Raw genomic sequence first — 14,257 nt, 5'->3', positions numbered from 1 at the left:
CATTAGGGATTGCCAAGGAAAGGCCCATTACTTCCTTCCATAGTTTTCCCTGAACCACATTTAAGTAGGAACTCATATCCTTGGTACAGATATCCAGACCATATAAGAGAACCGGCTCACATTTAGCTAGGTAGAAGCGTCTAATGGGTAGGAGCGAAAATTTACCTACTCGAACCCTCAAAAATTTCATTTGAGTTTTTAATTTAGATGCTTTTTCTGCGAGACCCAATTTCCACCTCTTTACACTAGAGTTGTTAGAGAAATTATAGCCCAAATATGTTATAGCCTGCACTTGTTGCACAGGGTTGTCCCCCATCTTCCAAGCATAAGATTTGACAACTCTCTTCTTAGAGATTACAATCGTTCGAGATTTAGATGCATTGGGGGAAAGATTATTCATCATAGCATATTGGTAGAAAATATCCATCCTTCTACGGAGACCCCGTGGGGTCCGATCGAAAAGAATTAAATCATCCGCAAAGGCCATCCACTCAATAACCAAACTTCCCATCCTAACGGGAGCGATGGAAGGACCCTGCCACATATCCTCCACATCGCTGACGTACAGGTTGAAGAGCGTGGGTGCAAGTGAACAGCCCTGCTTAACCCCCACCTCAGTCTCAATGGGATCAGAAAGGGAGCCTTCATAAGATAAGGGCACCCTGACAGAGGTGTTTCTATGTAATAGAGCCAAGAGTTGGACAGTCTTGCGTGGAAAATTCATTGCTAACATTTTGGACCACAATCTATCTCTAATGACCCCGTCAAAGGCGTTAGAGAGATCCAAGGAAGCCATATAGACTTCACCCATTTTAGTTTGATGGACTGTGTCTCTTAAGTGAGCCAAAATATTTCCGTTCAAGTCTGTTCCCAAACCTTCTCTGAAGCCAACCTGAAATTTACTGAAGCAGACATTCCTTCTAGTAAATTTATTAATATCCCTTAAAAGAAGAATGCCAAAGACCTTACTAGCTGCATCTAAAAGGGCTATAGGTCTATAATTCTGGGGATTAAGGACGTCCCCTTTTTTAAATATAGGGACAATAATACTCTGGGCCCAGGTTTTAGGAATAGTATGGTTTTTGAAAACATCGTCAAATATTGGTTTGAGCAAATCGGCCCATATTCCAGGGGATGTCTTTATGACGAACGCTGGAATGCCATCCGGGCCGGGTGCTCTAGAAGGTTTAAGTTTGTTAATGGCCCATTTGATGTCCTCTAAATCCCACCCACAGTCTTCCACCACGGGGGGACCTAAATCCAGGTCCTGTACTCTTGTGAGGTCAACAGGAAAAGCAAACTTTTGCTTATAAAAAGCACTCCACACTTCTGCTTGGATCGGGCAATCAAGTTTGTCTTTTGCAGGCAAAAGCATAGAATTAATAGTTGCCCAAAATTTAACATCTCTGCCCTTACAAAGATTGTGCATCATCAATTGGTGTGCTTCATAATATTGATCCATTCTCAGTGATTTGATCAGATTTTTATGTTTCAATATAATTTTTTTCTTTTTAAGCTGAAATTCGGAGAAGGGAATGGGCATTTTCTTCAAAGCTTTGATTTCACTATATTTGTTACGTTTAGAGGTTTGGATTCTGGGGTCACCCACCCTCATCCTAGGTTTTGTGACCTCCCTATCGCTGGTGCTACTAATTTTATAGACACATGACAATATAGTATTGTAATAGAATCCTCCCAGATCTAAATCTTCACCACTAGTAATATGAGGCGACCTTCTGGAAAGGAGACCCAAAACCAGGTTATTAAATTTCATAATTATTTTCTTATTCCATACAACCCTTCTCCCATTATTTCCAGCTTTTAGACCACATAGCGAGGGATTAATATAATTACCCACATTTGGAATGGAAAGAGAAAAACATAAGGGAATATGATCACCCAATTCCACCTCCATGAGTGTCAACTTTCCACAAGCTTGCTTCCAGCTATTTGAAACATAGAAAAAATCGATTCTAGACTTATTACTTCCTCTTTTCCAAGTAAATTTCGGTAAGTCCCAATCCCAAGCATGATCTAAAAGACCCAGGTCCCAATGATCGAGATAATTATCCCACCGTATGCCTCTTTTAATATGTGGAGGGAACAGTCTGGGAATCACCCCCCTTTCATTTAGTGAGGAGCCCTCGGCACAGGCCGAGTTGAAATCCCCTCCCAAGAAAATGCGATTGCCAAACCCTTTCTCGAACCATCCTCCCAGAATCATATTCAGAGTATCTTCCACTTCATCCATCGCCACTTTTAACGGGTTCCAATAAAGATTCAGCAAGAGAATCGGTTCAACCCTATGCTCTGAAGTGAGAACGATGCCCAAAAGCCACTCACTGCTAAAGATCACCTCCCCATAAAACCCCAGATTACGATCAATAGCAATAATCAGACCACCACTAGGTCTCCCCAAAGGTCCACGCGATGCTAAAGAAGAAAAAGTATAGAAACCTTCTATATGTATATCAGACAACATCATGGTTTCCTGAAAAAAATAAATACGGGGGCGCACATAGTTATCCCTTTTATTCAAAAACATATCAAGGTGAGCTCCCCCGCATGAATTCCAGGAAATCACATCTATATTAGAACTGTTAGGAACGCCCGCTATCTTGTCTGAATGTCTCCAAGGTTTTAAGTGCTGGCTGTAACCATGACCAATCCTGGCCACTATTTAGAAGGCTGGAAATTAATGCCAACCCTGGACCCAAGTTTTCTAATTTATTATTGCCTGATTGTGAGGTTTGTTGAATTTGGTTGTTATCTGTTTCCTTATATTGGAGAAACTTATCAACCTCTTTGTCATCTGCTAGAGAAGTTAGATCATAACCCAAAGAGTTGAGATTCTTTTCTTGAGCACGTACCATATCTGCTACCATCGCTGAATGAAAACAACTTACCATACGATGGTTATTATGATTGGGTAGAGAGATGGAATCTATATCATCAGTTGTTATTGCTCGTAATAAGGGAATCTTTTTAAACAGACTTAAAAGGTAAGTTCTATTTAAGTAAACCTGTGAATCTGTATCATTATTATTGATCCAACCCAGAATCTTCCCTGTACCGATCTTTATAGGGTGCTCGACCAGACTCGATTGCTTCATTATATGGTCAGTGCTAGATTTAAACACAGACTTTCCTTGAGATTCTTGGGTTTTGGATAGGTATGTATCTTGGAGGGTATCTCTCGTATTATTACTAGTAAATTCAGTCCCCTTCTCAACTGACACCATCGGTCCTTGTAAGGGGGAAGTACTGGGAGATGCTACTGCTGGAATTTCTTGAGAAGTAATAGGGTGCCCAATTTGTTGTGTACCTACGAATGTTCTAGCATGTTTGGTACTAATTATTTTACCGAAGGCTGTCATCTTTGTTTGTTTAGTTTGTATGCGCTCCAGACCAACTTTTAGTATATTATTATCCTCCGTATTTAGGTCAGTATTGATTTCCCCCCTGGGCAGGGAGTCTTTAATACTAGGTTCCCCCCAAACCTGACCATCTTCTTTATTAGATACCTTGTGGTTCCCCCTGTCATCAGGCTCTTCCTGAGACGGGATATTTCTAATACCTTTAAGATTCGCATTTCTGCCTTTAATTTTTGTATTAGGCATATTTTTGCTTTTTTTGGGCATCATAGACTGCTTTTTTGTCTTTTTTCGTCTACCGACAGGGAATTGGGGCATCTCATTTATATCGTAGTTCGAGCTAATAGCTGGAGCAGGTACATCATTATTCATATTAGAACCTATTTCTAATGCCTGAACTGCTAATTGTTCCTCTCTGTAATTTGTCTTTTGTTTACATTTTTGTCCTTTTTTTGAAGAATTATGTTGGGAGATTATTGAGCCCTCACTACTAATGTTTAAACATTCCCCCTCTTTTATCGTTTCTCTCACCTGCATCTGAGCGCTGGACTTTTCGCTGTCCTGTTCCTGAATGGGCCCTTCTGTTGCCATAATTATGGCATCCAGAAGGACCGAAGGACTATCTGGACAGCACAGTTCCTTCCCATAGTTTTCGTTATTGATTTTATTATCTCCTATTCCCCAGGAGGCTCGATCCTCTGCCACCATATTTGACGTGGTGGGGCGATCTCCTGTCAGCATAACTTCCAAGAGAGTAGTAATCTTAGCGTCCATGGTCATTAACCTAGAATCTAGTTCCTCTCTGTATTTTTCAGATAGACTCTTTTCTATAGTAGTCTGTTCGTTAAGGTTCTTAACCTCCACTATACCCTCTAAGAAAGCCAGACGAGTCACCAATTGGTTGAAAGCCGCTTGTTGTCCTACCAAAGAGCACCCAATCGTCTCTTGGGATTCACCTAGGGTTTTCAAGGCCAAGTTCAAACTAATGTGTAGATTGGATAAAAGTGGTATCAGGTGATCTCCTCTCTCCTCCCTTTTCAGACCCGGAGACTCCTGTTTATCTTCGGCTACCCCAAGATTTTCCAATATAGTTTGCTGAAGATCGATAGCTTTATCTACAGTTATGGGCAAGTCATTCCTTTCTATATCTGTTTGGGTATGCCTAGTCTTACAGTGTATGGATGGTATAAGTGTCTTTATGATCGGTCTAATAGGGGATAGATGTTTACCCTCTTGTTGTTTCCACATTGAAGGCGTGTTTCTATTTTGTGAGAGTGTATCAAGTGGCGCACCCTCTGATAAGCTCCTCAACCCGTTGTCTTTGGACAAAAATCTACCTACTGGTATCTCTAAATCAACTATTTCTTTCAGCAGATGACCTGTAGCATCTGCCGTAGTAAAAAAGGAATCATCCAAATCACTCTCTCCAATGGGCTGGTTGAGATTATACTTAGAGCAGATGGGGGTCTCTTTAGATTGGTCCCTCCCACCCGCCTGCTTAGAGCTCCCCGACTGAGGAGAATCGAGGTACTTCTGCACCTTATCATTATTATCCTTCCCAAAAATAAATGTTGCCGGCGAAATATGGGTGAATTGCAGAGTTCCACCGGGTTGTTTCCCCTTCCATATCAGAGACTCCAAGCATTGTTTATCTCCTGCCTGTAATTTCCCAGTAATGATCCTCTTCTGAAGAGGGGTGGACGCATGGTACCCGACTACCCTTTTAGTATCAATTCGACTTTGTTGAAGACATTCCTCATCTGTGAGTTCCTGTCTAGAGTCTGGTATGTCCCTATTTGCCCCCATATCCTCTATGTCTGGTATGTCCACATTTGCTTCAGTCTACGTTACAACATTCAAAATTGCAGGATCTATGGTGGGATGTCCCTTCGGGCTCCTTTCCGCTCTAATATTTGAATTTTCATTGATATTCTCAACCAATGAAATCGAGGCAGCCATATTTTCGATGTGGTCAATACTATTAAGCGCCTCACGATGAGTCAGAGAGCCTGATTGGTCCTCTACTATCTTAATAGCTTGACTCTCAGCAGTTTCAAACCCGCTTCTGAGTGCGGGCATATTATAAAAAAGAAAGGAGACCAGAAAAGAGATGTATTAAAAGATATTAGAGAAGAGAAAAAGAACACCCTGAGGGAAGAACAGCTCGTAGCCTCTAAAGTGCGAAGCACCCAAAAATTTTAGGCTGGGAACAGAACTAATATAAAAACCAAGGCCTTCTATACTATAGTAGTACCAAAAGGAATGTATTTACGTTAATGTCATGATCTCTGCTTCCAAACGGTCAGGGTTTTCCCAACTCCCTTGGAAGCAGATCCATAACCCAGGTTCCGAGTGCCAACCAGTCCCAATTGGGACCTTTTGGACCCAGTCCTGGCGCCAGTGGCACCAGGCTCATAAATATGCCCAGTCCCAGCGCTGGAAGCGCCGGGCTCATAATGCTTGGGTGGACTTACCTGCAGCAGACCATGCTGCTTACTTGCCTGCCAGTTGAGCCTCTGATCCTCTTCTGTTTGGAACTACTTTTCCTGTTGGGTGGGGCTGGAGCCACTCCCTAGATTCAGAACACTGGAACTCTTCTGGAAGGCAGGAACTCTTTTCTTACCAGGAACTCTTTTCTTACTTAGGCGTGGCTGTGGAAGGAGACACCTAAGCACTACAGGAGGCTATTTAAACCACACCCAGTGGATGAATCTTGCTTTGCGTTATTCTGCACCCTCTGCAGCAGAACGCTCATCGTGTCTTCTGCATCCGGTCCTGGGCCTAAGGAAAAAGGCTTACCATCCTGAATCCAGTCTTCAGCAACACCTATAAAGACAAGAAAGAACAGGTTAGCATTCCGGCATCTGAAAGGCAAAGGCTTACCTACTCTTTGTGCGCTCCGGAGGTCTTCACACTGCATTCCGGCATCGAAAAGACAAAAGCTTACCAACTCTTCGCAAGCTCCGGAGGCCGTCGGCCCTGCATCCCGCATCTGAAAGACAAAACAAGGTGCGTTTAAAGACATTGGGGAACTTTAATACTCACGTGCCATTACTCCTTTCCGCATCTAACCCAGTGGGTATCCCGGCACCCTGCAGCCGCTCCGAACTTGTACCTGCAAAATAAAAAGACAGTTAGAGCGCATCGTGAAGCTGGCAACAAGCGCTTACTTACGTGCTTCCAGGCGCTTCTATTCATCACACGGGCTCCATCTTCAACTCACTTCAGCCCGTCATCCGCCATCGCCGGAACCCTGCAAAACAAGAGACATCATTATTAAAGACTTTAAAGACATTTGAGTTACTCGAAACTTACCGTTCGTGCAGTAAACGACGGACAGCAGTCCTCTGAAGTCAAGAGGCCTGCGCTACCTATCCAGTGAAGAAACTGGTTACAGCACCCTGCCCCGAGGCAGATGGAGAGCTCGGCATTCACTTACCTAAGGTGAGAGCATTAACCTGTGGGGGTCTACAGGAGAGGAGAAGAGGAAAGAGATAGGGACACCCCAATAACCCCAGTTCATTAACCCCGTATTTTCTATCTGCAGACATCTTACTCTGCACGTCAGGCATACAGAGCACAGAGGTCCAGCCCAAAGAGCCAACCGGGTGCTGCACATCACCTTTGAAGATACGGTAGTCGCCCAGTCAAGACCGGCGCCTCTGCGAGAATCAGGTGAGCGTTACAAAACGCAAAGCCTACCGCAAAACTCTCGCCCAGGCGCTATGGAAACCTCGGATACTGACCACCTAGCCCGGTTACTTGGGGAACTAAGGGCAGAAGTGCATGCAGCTCGTCAGGAAACGAACGCTCTAAGAAGGGAACTAATTATTTCCAAGGAGAGAACAGATGATCTTGCTAGACAATTGCTACAGTCACAAGCCGGACAGACCCCGCTACCCGCATCAGGGGCAAATCTTCCTTCAACATCCTCTATGAATCCAGTGCAGATCAACCTACCTGGGAATGTACCTCTGGCTCCGCCCGAACGATTTTCTGGTGACCCAAAGAGGTTTGCGGTATTTATCAATCAGTGCCGGTTGCACTTCTTATGCCGGCCAGCAGCCTTTCCAACTGATCAAGCTAAAGTAGCTTTTGTACTTTCGTACCTTAGTGGCAATGCGGCAGACTGGTCGATCCCTCTAGTTAATCAAGATGATCCGGTTCTCCATGATTTTCAAGCCTTTCAGCTTAGTATGGAAAAACTGTTCGCAAGACATGCACAGGGGCAGGCCTTGGACAATGAGCTTCTTTCGTTGCGACAGGGTAATCAAGACCTTTTGGCTTATATTGCATCTTTCAATAGACTAATAGTGGAAACTCAATGGCCTGAGGACAAAAGGATTACGCTGTTTTATAGAGGTCTACGTGGAGAGCTCAAAGACGTTTTAGCCCAAGTAGTGAATCCCCCACAAGACTGTTCGGATTATATAGACTTGGTCGTTCAAATAGATCACAGACTGCAGAACAGGAAGGCCGATCGTTCCAAGTTTGATGCTCGAGTATTTTCCAAACCGCCAACTCCTTCCAAAGGAGTAGACTCCAGGGAACCCATGCAAATAGGGGGTCTGAAAGGTCCTCTAACACAAAGGGAGCGGGAAAGGAGAAAACAGTTGCAATTATGCCTATATTGCGGAAACTCAGGGCACTTTCTTCGAGACTGTCCGGTGAAACCTGCCAAGAAGGCAGTAGGAGCTGCAGTTACCACAGTTACAAACTCTGAGCAGGGAAACAACCTCGCCCGACAAGAATAGAGGTCCTCTTGCCAAGCGTGAAAACCAGTTCCGTGACCTCGCATTTCGTGATACCTATGGTCCTCATTAGCCCTGATAATCCGGATCGATTACATGCAATTGAAGCTTACGTCGACAGCGGTGCCATCGGCAATTATGTGGATCATGAAATGGTTTTGAGGATGAATCTAACTCTTTGTCCCAAGGCTGTAAAGGACGTCATTACTACGGTGGATGGTACGGAGATAGCCTCCGGGCCAGTAACGCATACCACTCAAGAGGTGACGCTAGTAAGTCAAGATGGACACCATGAGAAGATCGTGTTCGATGTGATCAAGGCCCCTCAGTTCCAGATTATTCTAGGAATACCTTGGTTAGAGAAACACAATCCTCTGATCGATTGGCGAGCAAGAACGGTCCAGTTTCCAGAATGTGTCTCTACTTGTCACCCTCCACCTGGTGTTGCACTGGCAGCAATTTCTTCAGAGACTCCCCAGTTACCTCCCGAATACCTAGAATACCAAGATGTTTTCCGGAAGGAGCAGGCTAACTCTCTACCTCCTCATAGGTCTTATGACTGCCAGATAGACCTGATACCTGGATCTACTCCTCCTTGTAGTAGAATTTATGCCCTCACCGAGCCTGAGAACCTTCACCTTCGACAATACCTGGATCAATACCTGGCAAATGGGTTTATTCGTCCTTCCAAGTCCCCTGCCTCTTCAGCTTTGTTCTTTGTTCCAAAAAAGGAAGGAGACCTTAGAACTTGGATCGATTATCGCTCCCTGAACCAGATCACCGTTAAGAATAGATATCCGTTACCTTTGATCCCTGAACTCCTGGACCAAGTCAGAAAAGCATGCATATATACAAAGCTGGATCTTAGAGGAGCTTACCACTTGGTACGAGTAAAAGAGGGCGATGAATGGAAGACGGCCTTCCGCACCAAGTATGGGCTATTTGAATATCAGGTCATGCCCTTTGGACTTTGCAATGCCCCGGCCGCCTTTCAATATTTTATGAACGATGTCCTCAGAGAGCTCATAGATGTGTGTGTTGTTGTTTACATCGACGACATTCTCGTTTATTCTTCATCGGAATCTGAACATCGGAAACACGTGAAAATGGTCCTCGAAAGATTGCGTCAACACAAACTTTTCGCTAAGTTGGAAAAATGTGTTTTCAACGTGACTGAAGTTGAATTCTTGGGATTCATATTATCACCTGGCGGAGTGCGTATGGATTCAAAGAAGGTCGATGCAGTTCTCAAATGGCCATCACCATCCTCCGTAAAAGGGGTGCAAAGCATGTTAGGCTTCGCTAACTTTTACCGCAGGTTTATCCCCGAGTTCTCTCGAACAGTCCAGCCCATCACTGCCTTGTTAAAGAAAAACAAACGTTTTGAATGGTCTACCGAGGCGGAACAAGCTTTCCAGGATTTGAAGACTAAATTTATCTCTGCACCAATCTTAAAACACCCTCGCCCCGAACTCCCCTACATCGTGGAAACTGATGCTTCAAGCCTTGCCATGGGGGCAGTTCTATCACAAAAGGACCCGGTAACCAATCAGTTGCATCCCGTGGCATTTTGGTCCCGCAAATTCTCGCCTCCTGAAGTCAATTACACGATTACTGACAAGGAACTTCTGGCTATCAAGTCTGCCTTTAAGGCTTGGCGGCATTATCTGCTGGGGGCCCGACACACCGTTACTGTGATTACGGATCACCGAAACCTGCAATATTTGAAAACCGCAAAAGCCCAATCCTCTAGACAACTCCGTTGGGCAATATTCTTTGCCGAGTTTGACTTCATAATTACCTATCGACCTGGTACAAAGAACGGTAAAGCCGATGCCCTTTCTCGGATGGGAGTGGAAGAACACTTGATCAACCCTAAACCTGTACCAACCATTCCCGAACAAAGAATTCTGGGTGTAATCGCCACAGAATCCATAGAGGAAGTTAAGGATAAAGCCAGGCAACTTGTAACTCCAGCAGACATACAGAATTGGCATCTGCAGGGAAAGGACTTTGCAGTAAAGGACAACTTATTGTATTTCCAAGAACGATGATACCTACCCAGCACAGATTTACAGGAAAAAGTAATCTCTTGTTATCACGACTCTTTAATGGAAGGTCATCCCGGTATAGCCAAGACCTCAGAAAAGATCAAACGCTACTTCTGGTGGCCGTCTTGGAAAAAAGATATCAGAGACTTTATAATGTCCTGTGGAGTATGCGCCCAAAACAAGAGTCAAAAGGAAAGACCAGCAGGCCTCTTACGCCCTATTGACATCCCACCTCGCCCTTGGCATACGCTTTCTATGGACTTCATCACCGATCTACCTCCATGCTCCGGATACAATACGATTCTAGTAATCGTGGACTTATTCTCCAAGATGGCGCATTTCATTCCGCTCAAAGGCTTGCCAACAGCAGCAACTCTGGCCCGAGAATTTCTCGAAAACATCGTCCGACTGCACGGTTTTCCTTCGGTTCTAATTTCGGATCGAGGTAGTCAATTTATTTCTCATTTTTGGCGAAGTTGCTGTCGGTCGGCTCAAATTGATGTGAGACTATCGACCAGTCACCACCCTCAGACCGACGGACAAACCGAGAGGACCAATCAAACTCTGGAACAGTATTTACGCTGCATGCTGCAACAAACTGAAAAAACTTGGAAAGACATCTTTTGGATAGCCGAGTATGCCTACAATAACTCTGTCCATTCGGGAACTGGGAAAACCCCGTTTTTTCTTTTGTACGGCAGTCACCCTCGAACCTCGGAGTTGGATCCCCTCCAAGATCTTGAAACACCAGCACTAGACTACCTGCATTCTACAATCACCCAAGCCTTTAAGGAAGCTGTTTCTCACCTTCAAACGGCTAAAGAACAATACAAGAAAGGAGCAGATCAACATCGGAAGGAAGCCCCTCACTATCAAGTAGGGGATCAAGTCTGGTTATCCACCAAATATCTATCTCTAAAAGGGCCACGCACATTCAACCCAAGATACCTTGGTCCCTATTCCATCACTACCATAGTAAACCCAGTAGCGGTCAAGTTGGACTTGCCCCCGCACATGAAGATACATCCGGTCTTCCACGTCTCTCTATTAAAACCCGTGCAACCTCAAACCCGACTAACCAAATCTCCAAAGCCTATCCTAGTTGATGGAGAACTCGAGTTTGAAGTCAAAAGCATTCTGGACTCCAAGATCTCCAAATCTAAACTATTCTACCTAATTGACTGGAAAGGCTACGGCCCCCAAGAGAGATCCTGGGAACCTGCTGAATATGTCCACGCTCCTCGCCTAATCAAAAGATTTCACCGAACATTTCCTGACAAGCCAAAACCCCCGGAGAAGCCCGGTTTGGGAGGGGCCTTGAGGGGGGGTACTGTCATGATCTCTGCTTCCAAAAGGTCAGGGTTTTCCCAACTCCCTTGGAAGCAGATCCATAACCCAGGTTCCGAGTGCCAACCAGTCCCAATTGGGACCTTTTGGACCCAGTCCTGGCGCCAGTGGCACCAGGCTCATAAATATGCCCAGTCCCAGCGCTGGAAGCGCCGGGCTCATAATGCTTGGGTGGACTTACCTGCAGCAGACCATGCTGCTTACTTGCCTGCCAGTTGAGCCTCTGATCCTCTTCTGTTTGGAACTACTTTTCCTGTTGGGTGGGGCTGGAGCCACTCCCTAGATTCAGAACACTGGAACTCTTCTGGAAGGCAGGAACTCTTTTCTTACCAGGAACTCTTTTCTTACTTAGGCGTGGCTGTGGAAGGAGACACCTAAGCACTACAGGAGGCTATTTAAACCACACCCGGTGGATGAATCTTGCTTTGAGTTATTCTGCACCCTCTGCAGCAGAACGCTCATCGTGTCTTCTTCATCCGGTCCTGGGCCTAAGGAAAAAGGCTTACCATCCTGAATCCAGTCTTCAGCAACACCTATAAAGACAAGAAAGAACAGCTTAGCATTCCGGCATCTGAAAGGCAAAGGCTTACCTACTCTTTGTGCGCTCCGGAGGTCTTCACACTGCATTCCGGCATCGAAAAGACAAAAGCTTACCAACTCTTCGCAAGCTCCGGAGGCCGTCGGCCCTGCATCCCGCATCTGAAAGACAAAACAAGGTGCGTTTAAAGACATTGGGGAACTTTAATACTCACGTGCCATTACTCCTTTCCACATCTAACCCAGTGGGTATCCCGGCACCCTGCAGCCGCTCCGAACTTGTACCTGCAAAATAAAAAGACAGTTAGAGCGCATCGTGAAGCTGGCAACAAGCGCTTACTTACGTGCTTCCAGGCGCTTCTATTCATCACACGGGCTCCATCTTCAACTCACTTCAGCCCATCATCCGCCATCGCCGGAACCCTGCAAAACAAGAGACATCATTATTAAAGACTTTAAAGACATTTGAGTTACTCGAAACTTAACGTTCGTGCAGTAAACGACGGACAGCAGTCCTCTGAAGTCAAGAGGCCTGCGCTACCTATCCAGTGAAGAAACTGGTTACAGCACCCTGCCCCGAGGCAGATGGAGAGCTCGGCATTCACTTACCTAAGGTGAGAGCATTAACCTGTGGGGGTCTACAGGAGAGGAGAAGAGGAAAGAGATAGGGACACCCCAATAACCCCAGTTCATTAACCCCGTATTTTCTATCTGCAGACATCTTACTCTGCACGTCAGGCATACAGAGCACAGAGGTCCAGCCCAAAGAGCCAACCGGGTGCTGCACATCACCTTTGAAGATACGGTAGTCGCCCAGTCAAGACCGGCGCCTCTGCGAGAATCAGGTGAGCGTTACAGTTAAAACCGGAGGGAAAAACAGCTCGCAACCTCTGATATAATTCTGGTTACGTCAGTTTAAAAACATCTAATATATCCACAATTAGGAAATGAGTTTGAAGTAAACACTCAGTTGCAGGGTTGGGAATTCCCGGCGGCTAATGGAGCTGCCAGAGTCCGACTCTCCACCCCGTTCCCTGGTAGCTTAAGATGGACGTAGACCACAGTACTCACAGCCAAACAGCGGCTCCAGCCCTTACTGCCTCCAGGGCTTAACGCCGCAAGGGCGGTTGTGCCGGCAATATGAGTGAGGTGATCACGCGATCCGTCACGTGATGGTGGTAGGCCCCGCCCCCTCCAGGAAGCAGCCAGGCAACAAGAGCAGCGCTCGCAGTGCTGCGTTCGAAAGTAAATAGCAGTCAGAGGAGCCGACGTGCACAGTAACAAACACTCCTTCCAAATGATTAAGAACACGCCGCCAGGGCGGTTGTGCCGGCAATATGAGGAGTGAGGTGATCACGTGATCCATCACGTGATGGTGGTAGGCCCCGCCCCCTCCAGGAAGCGGCCAGGCAGCAAGAGCAGCGCTCGCAGTGCTGCGTTCGAAAGTAAATAGCAGTCAGAGGAGCCGACGTGCACAGTAACAAACACTCCTTCCAAATGATTAAGAACACGCCGCTAGGGCGGTTGTGCCGGCAATATGAGGAGTGAGGTGATCACGTGATCCGTCACTTGATGGTGGTAGGCCCCGCCCCCTCCAGGAAGCGGCCAGGCAGCAAGAGCAGCGCTCGCAGTGCTGCATTCGAAAGTAAATAGCAGTCAGAGGAGCCGACGTGCACAGTAACAAACACTCCTTCCAAATGATTAAGAACACGCTGCTAGGGCGGTTGTGCCGGCAATATGAGGAGTGAGGTGATCACGTGATCCATCACGTGATGGTGGTAGGCCCCGCCCCCTCCAGGAAGCGGCCAGGCAGCAAGAGCAGCGCTCGCAGTGCTGCGTTCGAAAGTAAATAGCAGTCAGAGGAGCCGACGTGCACAGTAACAAACACTCCTTCCAAATGATTAAGAACACGCCGCTAGGGCGGTTGTGCCGGCAATATGAGGAGTGAGGTGATCACGTGATCCATCACGTGATGGTGGTAGGCCCCGCCCCCTCCAGGAAGCGGCCAGGCAGCAAGAGCAGCGCTCGCAGTGCTGCGTTCGAAAGTAAATAGCAGTCAGAGGAGCCGACGTGCACAGTAACAAACACTCCTTCCAAATGATTAAGAACATGATTAAAGATATTGTTTAGTGTGACATCACCCCATTGGTGTATACTCATTAAAATAGTGTGATATATTGTGAAATACATAAATAAA

The sequence above is a fragment of the Ambystoma mexicanum genome, chromosome 5p (assembly GCF_040938575.1).
Source record: "Ambystoma mexicanum isolate Mex_15411 chromosome 5p, UKY_AmexF1_1, whole genome shotgun sequence".
In the NCBI taxonomy this organism is placed as follows: domain Eukaryota; kingdom Metazoa; phylum Chordata; class Amphibia; order Caudata; family Ambystomatidae; genus Ambystoma; species Ambystoma mexicanum.
The sequence above is the reverse complement of the archived record's forward strand: the minus strand, read 5'-3'. Positions refer to the sequence as shown.